The sequence below is a fragment of the Rhyacophila brunnea genome, unplaced genomic scaffold, assembly GCF_057557595.1.
Source record: "Rhyacophila brunnea isolate RB1 unplaced genomic scaffold, BYU_Rbru_1.0 scaffold_20, whole genome shotgun sequence".
In the NCBI taxonomy this organism is placed as follows: Eukaryota; Metazoa; Arthropoda; class Insecta; order Trichoptera; family Rhyacophilidae; genus Rhyacophila; species Rhyacophila brunnea.
This window is the reverse complement of record NW_028232860.1, coordinates 38,425,137-38,430,342: the sequence shown is the minus strand read 5'-3', so window position 1 is coordinate 38,430,342 and position 5,206 is coordinate 38,425,137.

The window sequence follows — 5,206 nt, the reverse complement described above, 5'->3', positions numbered from 1 at the left end:
GGTGTTGGGTATGCCAAATTCCTGTATGTGACAATGATTCATTGACGAGGTAAAAGACCATCGTGACTTTCCATGTATATGGTTGAATAGAGAAGTTAATGGGTTCTTTTCCCCTTCTGATGGTGGTGTATCCATCGTTCTCTGGTAGTTGTCGTGAAATGTTGACTCACTACGCCAGATACCTCTCTTTAAGATTATCATTGGGTATATGTACAGCTTAAGGAAGTCACCACTGAGCGGACACTGCCTGGTGGTTCTTGTACCCCTGCTTCCAACAGTACTGACCTTATCCAATTCCCTATAACTGTCCTGGTGGCTGGTTTTGGTGATCCTCTTGAAGATATAAATAATTCCGAAATATCCCTACCTTCCCCTCTCCTAGGGTTTGACATGCAGACGAGTTTCCGTAACCAGAATAATACTGGGTCGATGTTTTGACACGTGGAAGCGCTTAGCTTCCATTCCGATTGACGATGCTTGGCGGTATTTGTATTTGCGCCAAACATTGGCCATACAATTATGTAGTCACGTTTTTCCACCAATCCATTGTCTGCTATTAGTAGTGTGAGGCCATGAACCCTTCGTCCCGATGCGAGAAGCAGCCGAGTAGGTAGCTGTCCTGCGAGAGGTTTCGAATAGGTTGTACTCCACCGGTGTTGTTTTCCTAAGATGATCTACCACTCGTCCTGGATCCCAAACCGGTGGTTTGACGGGTTTCGTTTTATGTACCGAAATTGCCTGTAACATATTGTGTTGTACTACCACGTTGATGCTGATATCTACAATGATAATCGGTTTGCAAAAAGTGGTTATGGCTGACTTATGCACCAGGATGGTGTTGTACGACAAACCCTCTTTGTTGTGCATGTTGCCTAGGTATCTGGCCAATTCCATTCGTTGAGGGCTATTATGATCCATTAGGTTCTTGTTACTCATGTCATTGTCTTCCATTTGTTCCAAGCTGGTTTGTAAGTTTTTAGAGTCGAAGGCCGCCATCTGAAAGTAAGGAGTGCCCTTTCTTCCACCATTCAATTTGATGTTATTTCCACCCCACCCGAAATTAGCCATAGTTGAAGGAACAGGTCCTGGTGGACAGGTGGACGGTTGGTCTCCATACCTACTAGTGTCGTATGTAGGTGCGGCATTGTATAAGGAGGTACTATCGCCCTTTTTCGTAAGTCCACTCCCCAAAAGCATTATTTCCAGCTCGGTGCCACTAGTAAGTACTTCCCTTTTTCTGAGTTCAGGTGCGCTAGGACTCGTGAAATTAAGTTTGGTGGGGGAAATATTCACGCCAATCTGAAGTCATACACTCGGCTGAAGGCGTCGTGAAACAGCGCGCCACTGTCTGTAACGTCTCGTGACACATACGTTGCAATGACATGTGCTGTTTCGCTTGCGAATAAATCCACCTCGGGAACAGAAACAGGGGGGTGGTTGCGGTGTTGATGAGGTGCCATTCGGGAATGAGTTGTCTGCGGGAGAGATGATCTGCCACGCAGTTGTGTATAATGTAGTAAACATGATGTTGGCTAGACTGGTAAATACTAGTGTCTGTCGGCATAGGTTTAGGAGGGTGACAGATTTTGTGCCGCCCTCGTTGTTGATGTATGGCACCACTGTTTTGTTGTCTGTCTGCAGAAGCAGATCTGATCCTATGATTGATTGTACCTGAGATTGAATTGCAAACATTTCCTTCCTGTTGGAATGCCATGCCATGGTAACTGGTCTTGTTCCCACGTACCTGATAGGTGGTGTTCATTCAGTTGGGCTCCCTAGCCTGTGTCAGCTGCGTCTGTCATCAGGAAGTGATTGATGTGTGTCAACTCTGAGGAGCCTATCACCTGGAGCCACCACATGATGTCCTGTTAGGCCTGTGGTGGGATTGTCGTCTATTGGCGAGAATGGGACCTCGACAATATTAATGACTGGAGCTTTGTAGCCGTCGGTAATGCAACCTTCCTCGTGGAGGTAGGATGCGAAGTTAAGTCGCCCCAGAAGGGATTGAACATGTGTCTGCCTGAGGGACCAACTGCCTTTTTGTACCCGCGTTGTGTCAAATCTGAGGATCCTTTCGCTTAGGGCCACCACATGATGTCCTGTTGGGCCTGTGGTGGGATTGTCATCAATTAGCGAGGATGGGACCTCGGCCATATTGATGACTGGAGCATTGTAGCCGTCGGCAATACAACCTTCCTCGTGGAGGTAGGATGTGAAGTTGAGTCGCCCCAGAAGGGATTGGATATGTGCCTGTCTGAGGGACCAACTGCCTTTTTGTACCTGCGTTATGTCAACTCTGAGGATCCTATCGCCTAGAGCCACCACGTGATGTCCCGTTGGGCCTGTGGTGGGATTGTCATCAATTGGCGAGGATGGGACCTCGGCCATATTGATGACTGGAGCGTTGTAGCCGTCGGCAATGCAACCTTCCTCGTGGAGGTAGGATGTGAAGTTGAGTCGCCCCAGAAGGGATTGGATATGTGCCTGTCTGAGGGACCAACTGCCTTTTTGTACCTGCATTAGCAGATGGTGACGGAGTGCTACAAAATTCTCTGGCGACAGGAACCTCCGCTTGGTGTGTGTGTCCTACGTGATGTCCAGGGCCCCTTAATTGTTGGCTTGGGTTCAGACAGGATCTTTTAATATTTATTAACCACCCTAAAGACTGTAGGAAGGTTATCCTGTATTCCACCTGAACCGAGACTGTTTCTCGTATTGGTTGGCTACTAAGAAGTCGTCTAGGTTAGTGAATATTCTCAGCCATTCTTTCGTAGGCGTTCGGCGACCCAATTGGTCAGGGATGCCAACATAATCGGAGCGGTTGGCAGCACGAACGGGAGTCACGTGAATTGTAGGAGCTCCCCTTGATAGGCTAGTCGAACAAATCGACGATGTTGAGAAGCCATTGGTACCTGGAGGGACGCCTGGCTTAGATCTATTATTACTAGCCAGTCTTCTGTCTGTAAGACGGCTGCAACCTCGTAATGGTGTATTAGTTTGAATGGCTTTGGCTGTAGGAACGCATTCAAACGCTTTCGGTTGAAAACAGGGCATAGAGCCCCGTCTTTTTTCTTGATCAGAAACAGGGTTGAGAGAAAAACTGGGGGTTTGACCCGCTTCTTCTAGAACCCCTGAGTTCTTTAAGTCCTCGATCTCGAGAGTGACCTCTGCTGATTGTTGCGTTTTAAAATCTTTCCGTAAAAGTAAAGAAGGACTTACCAATAGTGGTATCCGCACAAAAGGTATGCGGGCTACGGCTATTATTTTTTACCAATGTTGGGGGGGGGGGGGGTACACTACGCCATCCAGACTCCACGAAAGTCTCTTAGGCGGTCCCCAATGTTATTGGTCGTCCAGATGCGGTCACCTTCGCTTAGAGTACGGATCCCTGGTGGAGCCCGTACCTCCGATGGAGAACTCCCTTCCCACAGGACGTCGCCCCTTGGGAGTACCCCGGCCATAATTTGAGTTCGAGGGCCTTCCGGGCTTTAAGCTCGGAGGAATCCTTGATAGTGCCTCCCGAGTGAAGGTATCCTTCCGGTAAGGATCTGAGTCATGTTCTCGCAAATTTTATTATGTGTTGTCCCCAAAACCCCCTTCGATTTTTTGGTACAGGCTCATCGCTGTTATGATTTTTTGAGGATTGGTTGCCCAATCCACTAACCCTTGCATACGCTTTCAGAAGCTGTCCCGATGGGAAAACATCGCATTCTGGAGGGCCGCGATGGTCCTCTTCGTCAGATGGTTAGCTGATGACGAGTGGTCGCACCGACGCAACTTGTCATTTAGATCTAACTCTACGACCATAGGGGCAAGAATTGTTTTTTGGGCGTTGTGGCACTCCTTGCTGGTCCCCCTGCTGAAATAAGGTACGTAACGAGGATACCTCAAACATTAGCATCTTAATCGACGCTCGTACCTACGTTGAACTTTTCCTCCTGTAGCAGTTCTGCTTCGCCGTCTGTTGTCCATTGCTTTTAGAATATCCTCCTCACGGTAATTCAGATGTTGCGCCATAATCACTGATCACTTAACGTTCACTTAACTATCACTTAACGTTCGTCCAAGATAATTTTTTTGATAATTAGAAACGTCAAATCATAGGCTACATCTGAAACTGTCAAAAGGCAAATCCATAATGAAGACAAAAGAATCCCAAATTACATACATAAAAAATTTACGCGCGGGTATGACCAGTAAATAAAAACAGGAACGACCAACGACAAGAAAAGGGAAAATAAATTAGTAGAATATATCCTCACGCGAAGAAGAAAGAGCAAACCCTATCTCAAGGACTTCAAAGTCAAATTCGAATAATAGACGAATTGGTGGCCTTATAAAAAGTTAAAAAAGTTTATTGGGTGGTTCTAGTTAACTTTCATCAAATATGTCATATCAAATATCTCACGCACTATATGAGAAAAAAAATTTAAAAAAGTATGCAAAATCGCGCACTAGTTATTTGACAAAAGATTTCACAAAAAAAAAATTAAACCCACGCAGTCAGGTTTTGCATACAAAATTAAAAATCAAATAGCGTGCTCAATATAGATGAAAAGGCAATAAAGAATCATGCACTCGTTTACTACCGACGCACAAGTGTTTAAAAATTTTTTTTTTAAAAATCCAAGTTTACTGACACAAGTATCCAGCATTTAGCTGGGTCACCCAAATTGAAATTCGAATAACCCTCAATGTGCGTGCACAAACGAAAAAAACGCGTGCACAAACGTGCAGTAGCGATGGCCAAATGAACGTACCCAAAAAAAGGTGGAGTTTTAACATTCAATTGGGTGATCCAGGTAAATGGACCTCTAGCTACATTATCAAATTGGAGTTGACCTCCATGAAGAGCGAGAGAGAGAGAGAAGAGAGAGCGAACAACAGCATTTTTTTTATAAAAATCGTAAACACCAATGGCCCTAAGTTTCATATATAGACCAGTGAATACACAAAAATAATATGTTTATAGGTATCTATATTACAGGTGATTTATTTTCGTAATTTAAACTAAAAAATAAATGGATTTATTCTGCAAAGGTTGTGTGACCCTAGTTTATTAATCAAACCATAGTGGGCCTCATAGATCGAATGTGGGCCTCAAATCCACCGAGAGTGGACTAGTCTCGATCCGTTCTACGGTTTTATTTTTATAGAGTACTTTGTGACATTTAGTAAATAAGAATGGCAACACTGTGCCATCGCC